This window comes from Pseudonaja textilis, chromosome 4 (assembly GCF_049901715.1).
Source record: "Pseudonaja textilis isolate UNSWEBS1 chromosome 4, rPseTex1.2, whole genome shotgun sequence".
NCBI classification, from domain to species: Eukaryota; Metazoa; Chordata; class Lepidosauria; order Squamata; family Elapidae; genus Pseudonaja; species Pseudonaja textilis.
The window spans coordinates 6,829,655-6,840,788 of NC_141993.1; the positions used below are offsets into that span (position 1 = coordinate 6,829,655).

Genomic DNA, 11,134 nt, shown 5'->3' on the forward strand with positions numbered 1-11,134 from the left:
ACACACATATATAATAGAGTAGAGTAGAGTAGAGTAGAATATTGATTAGGAATAGAGTAGAGTAGAGTAGAGTAGAGTAAGGTAGAGAAGAGTAGAGTAGAGTAGAGTAGAGTAATGTAGAGAAGAGTAGAGTAGAGTAGAGTAGAGTAGAGTAGAGTAGAATATGGATTAGGAATAGTGTAGACTAGACTAGAATAGACTAGAATGCAGATTAAGAGTAGAGTAGAGTAGGATAGGATAGGATAGGATAGGATAGGATAGGATAGGATAGGATAGGATAGAACAGAACAGAACAGAACAGAACAGAACAGAACAGAACAGAATAGAATAACAGAGTTGGAAGGGACCCCGGAAGTCACCTAGTCCAATCCCCTGCTTAGGCAGGAATCCCTATAGAATTTCAGACAAATGGTTATCCAATCTCTTCTTTAAAAACTTCCAGTGTTGGAGCATTCATGACCCCTGGAAGCAAGTTATTCTACTGATTAACTGTTCTAACACACACACATGCACACACGCACACACACACACACACACACACACATTAACACACACACAGAAATAAAATTAAATTGAAATATAGACCAACTTGTAAGTCAGCCTGTCTGTCTTACACACACAGTCACACATACAATATAACTAATAACAGTAGGTACTGTGTTTCTCACAAAATAAGGCCGGGCCTTTTTTTTTTTGAGCCCTGAAAAAATGGCTAGGACATCTTTTTTTGGGGGGGGGATTAATTTCTTCCTCCACCCCCGCGCATCAGCGCCATCTCCAACAACAGCATCTGAGTTGCTCCCGCTTTTCCCTCATCCCTGTAACAACAGGGAAAAAAAGATTTTGAGGCACCTGGGAGCACCATGCACTGCGTTCTGGTTTAATACCAAGTGGCTGAGTGGGCATGAGAAGAGCCGAGTGAGCGAGCGTCTCTGCTGCTGCTACCCTTGGTGCTCCAGCGGTGGGAACTGTGGAAGTTAAGGAGGCGGCTCCCCCACCCGAGAAGTGGCTAAAATGCTTCCATGGTTCCCGCCACTGCTGCCGCTGTTATCGGAGACAGCGCTGGCAAGAGAGGGACAGCTGCAGCTCAGCCTGGGCGCTTGGAATGCAGGAATGGACTGTGCACCGGGACTTTTACAAACTTGCAGAGCCCGAGGCGGGAGCATCAAGGATAGCAGCAGCAAAGACGCTCACAAGGCTCTTCTCACGCCCACCCAGCTGCTCAGGATTGAACCAAAAGTCAGCGCGTGGCGCTCCCAGGTACCTCAAAAAAATTTTTTCCTGTTGTTACAGGGACGGGGGGGAAGCGGGAGCGACTCAGATGCTGTTGTTGGAGACAGCGCTAGCGAGAGAGGCACCAGCGCCGATGGGAACCATGGAAACTACAGAGGCCTGAGAAGCAGCTGAAACACTGCCAGGACATCCACGCCGAAGCTGCCCGCCTGCTGAACCGAGTAAAGGAGGGGTAAGGGAGCCCTCTGTGCTCCACCATGGTATTAGGAGCAGCTGATAGTGAGGCGTAGCTGCCCACGGGGCAGTCCTAATGGCAAGTTCCCCCCCGCCTTCTCCCCCCCCCCAATTTCGCATGTTTTAAACTAGGCCTAAATTTGGGGGGAGAGGCTCGGAGAGAGCAAAACACAGGCCTCCTGAAAGTTCAGGAAGGCTGGAAATGGGCCTGTTTCTGGCTTCCAGGGAGCCTCCAGAGCCCAGGGAAGCTGTTTTCGCCCTCCCAGAGGCTCAAGGAAAGCCTCTGGAGCCTGGGGAAAGCAAAAACGCCCCTGCCCCTCCCGTGGTTCACGCTCACCCGGGCAGAGAACCCTTGGCTAAAATTTTTGAAGCCCACCCCTGGGTTTTCTCATAGCTGACCCTGGTTCAGCTATGCTCTTGGTCTCTCACCTGGTGACGATGCATTGCAGTTTCTCTGATGGACGGTCAATAGTATCGTCTAATAACAGAGAACGTTGTGGAAAATGGCAAACCCTCATTCACAAACCTGTCTTAAGTAGCAAACGAACAGCTAATGGATGGTGGACACTAAAGAAATTTTTAATTAACAGCTGATAACCCAGCAGAGAATGAATCCAAGCATAAATAGAATGATGCTCAGGAACCATTACCTCTCTTTACTGAACAATGACACCTAATGAAAGAGACAGAGGGATTTCTATTTTAATTATCATTCCAGTACACTTCTTTTGATCGCATATTCCTTTGTGCTCAGAGGAGCGGACGGGGTCATTTCACTCCTTCCTTGTGAAGTAAGATTCGGCTCTTTTGCTTTTGGCGGTATTGGTTTTGTGTTTCAGTTAAAAAAATAAATAAAAGTTTGTATTGAAATTGAAGCAGCTGTTGTTATTATTCCAATTGGTTTACTTCATTTTTTATCTCATAGGTATATAAAAATATAGATGTGGGGTTTTGATTCACCAACCAGTTGATTACCTGGTTTAATTATAATCTTTTGGGTGGTGATTTTTCCCAATGAATCATATATACAGTATATCAGAGGTGGGCTGCTGGGGGTTTGCAGGGGTTCGAGAGAGCCCCTAGCTAAGATTATGTGCAGTTCAGAGAACCCACAAACCCCACTCCTGGCTGGCCCCGCCTACTCCCCCCCCATCCCAGGAGTCCCCATGCGGCCCATTTTGGATGCAGGTAAGTGCAGGGGGGGGTGGAGGCTCAGGGAGGGTGAAAAACAGGCCTCCTGGAAGTTTGGGAATGCGGGAAATGGGCCCATTTCCAGCTTACAGAAAGCCTCCGGAGCCCGGGGAGGGCAAAAATTCCCCCCTCCCACCGCGGTGCAGGAGGCCAACTAGGCCATGCCCACCCAGCAACCAAGCAGAGAACTGGTTGCTAAAATTTTTGAGGCCTACCCCTGACCTACCTCAGTGCTTTGAGTAGATACCACATCCTGTTTGATTCTCAGTTTTCCATGTCATGGTTGTCCCAAAGATGCTTTTTCAAGAGGCAAAAGGACTTCCTTTGTTTTTCCTTGATGATGTTTTGCTTCTCATCCAAGAACTGAAGCGCTGAAGAAGTTGAATCTCTGCTTGATCAGTTTCCATCCATTGTTCCTTATCTGGCCTTCAGGTGCCTTGGAGAATAGCTTGACCCCTTCCTCTCTGTGGCAGCCCTTCAAATATTAGAACAAAGCTATTCTGTCTCCCCTGGTCCTTCTCTTCACTAGACTAGCCAGGCCCAGTTCCTGCAACCGTTCACTGTATGTTTTAGCCTCTTGTTTTAGATCTCTTTCATGGACACTTTTGATCCAGTGCAAGGGTGGGATTCTACTGGTCCTGTCCACCTCTGTAGAACTGGTAGTTCTGAAGAGCAGCACACATAAAACCAGTTCTATGTCTGCTGCTGTTTTGGCTCACCCGCCTTCCCAGGCTCTTACCTGGCCTTTATTTCCTGCTTTTTCAACCTCAGCTGCTTTGTGTGACACAGCTGCAGTTGAAAAAGCAGGAAAAAAAGGGCTTTTCCAACCACTGCACACTTGCACGGAGTGCTGCTCAGCTGTCTGAGCAGCTCAGCAGGTTTTAAATTGCACTCACGTGACGCAGAGCGACTGAACTGATAATTATACCGGTTGGATCCCATCCCTGATGCAGTGGGATCCATTCTATGATTGCCTTGGTTCATCTGCCCATCAGTTCTTCTTGCTATGTGACCGGCCCATTTCCATTTCAATTCGTTTACTCTCTTGATCAAGGGTCTTCAAACTTGGCAAGTTTAAGACTTGTGGACTTCAACTCCCAGAATTCCTGAGCTAACATGACTGGAAGAAGAATTCTGGGAGTTGAAGTCCACAAGTCTTAAAGCTGTTCAAGTTTGAAAACCCCTGCTCTTGATTATATTGTATATTTTTGTTTGTTCTCTAACCCATGTGCAACAACTGCACTGTAGTAGGGTATAAGACACAAGGACAGTTTTTCCCCAAAAGCCATCATTCTGCTAAACAAATAATTCCCTCAACACTGTTCAACTATTTACAAAGTCTGCACTACTATTAATCTTCTCATCACTCCTTATCCCCCATCCCCTCCCACTGTATGACCGTAACTTTGTTGCTTGTATCCTTACAATTTTTATTGACTATTTCCTAGTATGATTTGATTCCTTATTTGTACCCTATGGCTATTATTAAGTGTTTATACCTGATGATTCTTGACTCTTGATGAATGTATCTTTTCTTTTATGTATACTGAGAACATTTGCACCAAGACAAATTCCTTGTGTGTCCAAGCACATTTGGCCAATAAAGAGTTCTAATTCTAATTCTAATTCTAATCCTAATTCTAATTCTAAATGTATTTGTTTGTTCAAAAGGTTGACAAACCTGCCAAAATGGAGACACATGGTATAACTGCATAATCACAAATCTAGGCAATGCACATCAAATCTCCTCCCCGACACCTATCTAACCCCCTTAGAGGTTGTCATAGTTGCCATCATCCTGTTCATTACCCTCTTATGCATTAAATGGATTTTTGTTGCTAAAAGGTTGCCTTCCCATTATTGCCTTCCCATTACTAACTTTTGGGGCTCTACAAAGAGGAACACAACTCATTTAGTTTGGTCAGCATAATGTGTTAATAAAAGTATCGCTAAGACCCAGTACACAGATTATATATTCGAACTGCATCAGGGCTGGTTTAGTGAGGCCTCATAAACCTTTCCCTCCTAGGTAATTAATTTTGAAATTCCAGCATTGTCTCGGACTCCCAGTCCACACCCTTCTTCTCATTACAGACTTGCACACACCAGGATGGTTCCCCACCACCACCCCGCTTTCGTAATTAAAATGGAAAATTCCAGGCATTTAGTTTTCTTTACACATTATACAATAACAGAGAAATTAATTAAGAGGTCTATATTTCCATTTCAAGGTTCAAATGCTTTCAATGAGTCGAACGGGCTGCCAGATATCTGCAGCCTCAGCAAAGCGGTTTGTGTTTTCAGCGCAGTGGTATTTTTTTCGTCTTTTGTTGTTGTTGTTGATACTCTCCTACAAGGGATAACTGGTGGATAAGATTTCCTGGTGATGATACCTTCGATAAAAGCTAGTTTAGTGTAGTCAAGGGAGCAGGCTAAAAAACAGAAGATCGGGAGTTGTAGTCCTGCCTTGGGAGCAAAGCCAGCTGGGTGACCTTGAGCCAGCCCATTTCTCTCAACTCTACAAAGGAATCAATGGCAAGCTAGATTCCAGATAATATGAAGGATGTCTACCACACCACATTCCATTTGGCCTGCACATTATTCTCAAAGCACTGAAAGTACTTGCCCTTTCTGTTTTTCATCCCAATATGGCATGGAGACGGTTTATTTGAGAGAACACTTCTTCCTGACTACATCTATATTTACTTCTCTCCTCTCCTCTCCTCTCCTCTCCTTCCCTCCTTTCCCATCACTTCTCTTCTCCTCTTCTCCCCTTCCCTTCATCTCCACTCCTCCTCACCTCACCTCACCTCACCTCCTGCCTCTTTCTAGACCTTTCCTCCAAACTTTACAACAATACAAGAGCACACAACAGATGCAAACTCAATGTAAACCGCTCCAAACTTGTTTGCAGAAAATATGATTTTATGGAATGCACTACCTGACTCTGTTGTTACATCCTCTAACCCTCGCTCCTTTTCCCTTAAACTATCCACTATTAACCTCACCCCATTCCTAAGAGGTCTAAAAGAGGTGTGCATAAGCACACAATCGTGCCTACCGTCCCTGTCCTATTGTCCTCATTTATTCGTACCTATTTCCTGTACCCATACTCATGTTTATTATTATCTTGTAAGTGATTGACAAATCAAATAAAACAAATAAAACAAACAGAGATGAATACTGGCTTGTGTACTGGTTTTCTAGTCTGATCTACCTCAAAGGGGCTATTACAGATTAAAATGTTGGAGATTGTTAGTCTTTGATGAGTGACACCCAGCCACACTCACCCAGCTTTGCAAATTATTACTAATTATAGCAATTAGTGATTATTTCCCTGCATGGTGGATTAAGGTAACAAAGTCAGGAAAATCCACCAGTCCTTTCCCTTCACTCATCCCATTTTAAAACTTAAAGACATCATCGCCCTCTGGACTCATTTCCTCTGGAGCAGAATTTTTGCATCAGAGCAGAAAATTGGTTGTCCTCCTCTCCCTCTTTCTTCTTCTTCTTCTTCTTCTTCTTCTTCTTCTTCTTCTTCTTCTTCTTCTTCTTCTTCTTCTTCTTCTTCTTCTTCTTCTTCTTCTTCTTCTTCTTCTTCTTCTTCTTCTTCTTCTTCTTCTTCTTCTTCTTCTCCTTCTCCTTCTCCTCCTCCCCCTCCTCCTCCCCCCTCCTCCTCCTTCTTCTTCTTCTTCTTCTTCTTCTCTCCTCCTCCTCCTCCTCCTCCTTCTGGCTCAAGAATAACAGATTGTGCTTTCTTACGGCTGTCTTGTTGTTCCCTGGGACTCTTTAAGTCATTCTTACCTGCACCAGTGCTTAAATTAATGTATTCCTCCCGAGACTCTGGTCCTATGGATGCTCTTAGGTATCTTTTATTTGACTTGCAAGAAAACCTTGGAGGCAAAATTAGAAAATATTGACCTATCTATAATAGGCTTGCATCCTTTGGGTTTTCCCATAGCTAGAGGAGTTACCTAGTGGCAAATTAATGGATATTGATTTGCAGAGCGACCATGCTTGGAGTTGTCCTTTGCTTTGAGAAAAAGGGAACCAAAGTCAACCTTTTCTCCTGGCTCTTTACAATCCTGCTACTATGACATATTGTTAAGACTTTTTTTCCCCTTTACCTTGGCTTTTATATTGCCTGGAGTGTTACTTGAATAAAGACAGCAACGAATACATTTTCCCCATTCCCCCCAAGAAATTTTGTCCCTGTCATTTGGCAACAAGGTGACACAGTGGGACATGTACAAGTGATTCTATCATGAAAATTGTCACCCATCTGTAACTTCACATTTTCTGGAAGAACAGATGAATTGTATCTTTAAGGTCGCCATATTCGGTTTTCAGAGTTCCTGTTATTAGGAAACAGATAATATAACGCGGTGATTCCTATTCAGTCTGACCAGTGATATAAGCTCATGATTCTGTATCAATTTATCCTGTTATTCTACTGAACATCGGGAAAACCCTAATCATTTTTAGATAGTTTTGGCAAAGAGCAAGATCCAGGCTGAATTCTCTTATAGCATTACTCTTGACAGCTTACAGCCAGACTATTAAACATTCATCAATAAAAAGTTAATATCCTGGCTTGTCTTTGATATCCCCAACTGCTTTTTACGTTAGGCCAAGAAGCTTTCTACCACTCAACAAGAGGGCAGGACATCAAAGTATCTACACAGCTAGCCAACCTCCAACTGTTTGGGATATTCCCAAGGTGGAATTACCACTTAGGATTCGAAAGCTTTCCATCGATAAGAGGCTGCGTTCTGCATACTGTATTATGACCTGCAAAATGAGTGGCTTAGATTCAATCAAATTTTTTAATGCTAATCTGTGTTCTATTCTATTCTTAATTTTATTCTTAATTTTATTCTATTCTTTATTCTATTCTATTCTATTCTATTCTATTCTATTCTATTCTATTCTATTCCATTCCATTCCATTCCATTCCATTCTAAAATAGAGCTGGAAGGGACCTTGGAGGTCTTCTAGTCCAACTTCAGTTTATGACAACTTGTCATGGTCAACTGACCATGGCCAACTGGACACAGCCAACTCACTGCAGCCAGCTGATCATGGCCACCTTGCCATGAGACAACTCACCATAGCCCGTTCTCCATTAGACAACTTGTTGAGGGACAAGAGTTACACTAATATCGAAGAAATAGTCTAAGAGAATCATTAAGAGAAGGATGCCAAAGTAGAGATAAAATAAAATTATTTAAATAATTAAATTGAATTGTTGAAATTCTCTGCCCTACATGTTCCCAGATGAGGTGCAGAAGGCAGTTCCTCCTTCTCCTCAGTGATCACCTGCAACTGCATGCTTTCCCTAGGTAGAGCCTCAATCAGATCCCTTCCAGATGACTATTTGGAGCCATCAATTAACTCAGATCCCGATGTGCCAAGAACTGGTTCATCCTCACCTGAACTGACATCTAGATAGGTATCTGTGGAATGATCTAGGGGAGAGTCATCACAAGCCCCTTTACAGAGACCTTATACCATCCTGGAAAAATAGCTGTACAATCTGTTCTTGAAACCCTCCAATGGTGGAGCACCCACAGTCCTAGGAGTCACACTGTTTCATTGATTAATTATTCTCACTATCAGGAAATTTCTCCTTAGTTCCAGGTTGGATCTCTCTTTGATGAGCTTCTATCCATCCAGGGGCTTTGGAGAATAAGTCAATTACCACCCTATAAAGACTTAGTAAGACCACACCTAGAGTACTGCATCCAGTTTTGGTCATCACACCATAAAAAAAATGATGTTCAGACTCTACAAAGAGTGTAGAGAAGAGCAACCAGGGTGATTAGGGGATTTGAGACGAAAACATATGAAGAACAATTGCAGGAACTGGGCTGGGCTAGTCTAGTGAAGAGAAGGACCAGGGGAGACAGGATAGCAGTCTTCCAATATTTGAGGAGCTACCACAGAGAGGAAGGGATCAAGCTATTTTCCAAAGCATCTGAAGACCAGACAAGGAATAATGGATGGAAACTGAACAAGGAGAGATTTAAGCTGGAAATAAGGAGAAATTTTCAGACAGTGAGAACTATTAACCCATGGAACAGAAATTGCCTTTGGAAATTGTGGGAGCTTCATCACGTGACACTTTCAAGAAGAGATTGGACTGCTATTTGTCAGAAATGGTGTAGGGTGTCCTGCTTGGGTGGGTGGGGGTTGGACTAGATGACTTACAAGGTCCCTTTCAACTCTGTTAATCTATTAATCTCTTATCCTCTTCTCTGTGACAGCCCTTCAAGTATTGAAAGATGCCTCTTATGTCACCTGTAGGCCTTCCCCATGTTAGGTTAGACATACCTAGTTCCCTCAACTATTCATCACATGATTTAGCAACCAGACACTTTATCATTTTTGTTGCTCTTCTCTTCATGCTTTCTTCAGCATCTTTTTCATAGCCTGGAAACCAGAGCTAGATGCAGTATTTCAAGTGTGGCCTCACTAGTGAAATACAATACTGTCACTTCTTGTGATTTTGATGGAATATGTGTCTTGATACAACCTAGGACTGCATTGGCTTTTTTGATAGCTGCCACCCACTGCTAGCTCATTCTTAAATTGTGATCCACTAAGACTCCTAGAGTTGCAATCCAGGACTCCTAGATTCCCCTCCCAATTAGCTGCTGTGATCCCTCTTTTGTCGTAGACTTTAACTTGATCATTTCATCATCTACTGATGAAGAAAAATGATTGAATATCTGCGTAACTCCGTATATGATTAATTGAAAGTTTTGCATGGAGCTATTAATATATCACAAAGGTTGTATTTTGACATGCATTTAACCAGTTAACCAACCAAGAAATTAATTTTCATCCTTTACATTTTTTAATCAAACTCTTTTCATCATTTTTCTCTTCCTCCCTATTCGAGAGCAGCGCCTTCTGAGATTCTCTCTGATTTCTCATTGGAATAGAAGACCAGAATAACCAATTCAGATTTGGAAACGTAAGGGCTGAACGTCATAAATAAAGACCTTTAGTAATGGAAAAGAGAACTCCCAAATTTTGAACTCTGACATTATCTCCAGGCAGCTGCAAGTAGAAAGCAATATATTTTCCTCGTTTCAAAAGAAATTATTAGTTCTGCATCCTTTCAAGCTCCCAATCTTTTGCTTGCAACATGGAAATAATTTTCGAGAGCAATTAGAAAGTTCAGCCTGATTTATGAAAGCCTTTCCTTTATTCAAGAATTAGTTAGAGTTGTTGCTGTTTTCCCAAACGGCCACAGCTACGGGGACATATCAAGTGTAAAAATAACCCAGGGTAGAAATTATCTTTGCAAATCATTAATTACATTCATACGGCATTCAGAAGCAGTACTGGAGACTTTCCAGGTGAGCTCCAGGTGTGTGTACAATCACATCTTTGCAGTGATTTCTTCTCCTTTTGGATATTTGCCTCTGATTCCAGAGATTGACATAGAACAATTCTGTGCCACCTGCCGCTCACAAATACACGAATCTTTTCAAAGACAGATTAAGCTGATGTTAGGGACCGTGCTCCTCTCTGTATAACCATGCTGCCAACTTATCCAGTGAATAGTTTTGAAATGCCAGGGCCTCATGGTGTTGGTTTGTCTCATCTTCAGATTCTAGCAGAGGGAGCTTAATGTAATCTCTCCCTCTGCCTCTCATCTCCATCCATAAATCCATCCATCCATCCATTCTTCTATTATCTCTATCCATCTGTCCATCCATTCATCTATATGATTATATTTATCCATCCATCCATTTATCCATCCATTATCTATCTATCCATCCATCATCCATTCTTCTATTATCTCTGTTCATCCGTCCGTCCATCTATTTGACGATATCCATCCATTCATCCATCTATTATATATCCATCCATCCATCCATCCATCTCTATCTATATCTCTATTATCCATCCATCCATCTATGGTATCTATCTATGATATCTATCTATGGTATCTATCTATCTATCTATCTATCTATCTATCTATCTATCTATCTATCATCTATCTATCTATCTATCTATCTATCTATCTATCTATCTATCTATCTATCTATCGTTTTGCATGCTCCACCACCACCAACAGTCCTGCTATTTTGTCAGTTCCTTTCCTGGGACTGCCTAGACTTTTTCTTCCCAATCTCATCCTTCTCAGATCTAGACTAATAGAAACTATTAAAAAGAGAATACGGATGGAAGTCTGGAAAAAAGTATCAAGAAAAGGAAAGGAAAACACAAATATGTATCTTCATATATATTCAATTTTAAATATATATATATATTTATTTTTAGATATTTACTATAATTATAACATACATTGATTAATATAAATACATTTGTTTATTTATAAAATACATAGAGATTCTACTTATAAATAAAATATATTTATTAAATTCAAATAAAATTTAAGAATGCCTTCCAACTTCTCACTCCCAGGATACAAAGGACCCTTACTTTAACTGTTAGTTTA

General features: G+C 41.8%; 1 long non-coding RNA gene across 1 annotated transcript; it reads left to right on the plus strand.

The window, feature by feature from the left end:
* Window positions 1-1,153: 1,153 nt before the first annotated feature.
* On the plus strand, window positions 1,154-9,709 carry LOC148125741 (uncharacterized). Its single transcript, XR_015743681.1, has 3 exons — window positions 1,154-1,260; window positions 8,001-8,110; window positions 9,568-9,709. It is a non-coding gene; the product is annotated as an uncharacterized LOC148125741 (long non-coding RNA).
* The last annotated feature ends 1,425 nt before the right edge of the window (window positions 9,710-11,134 follow it).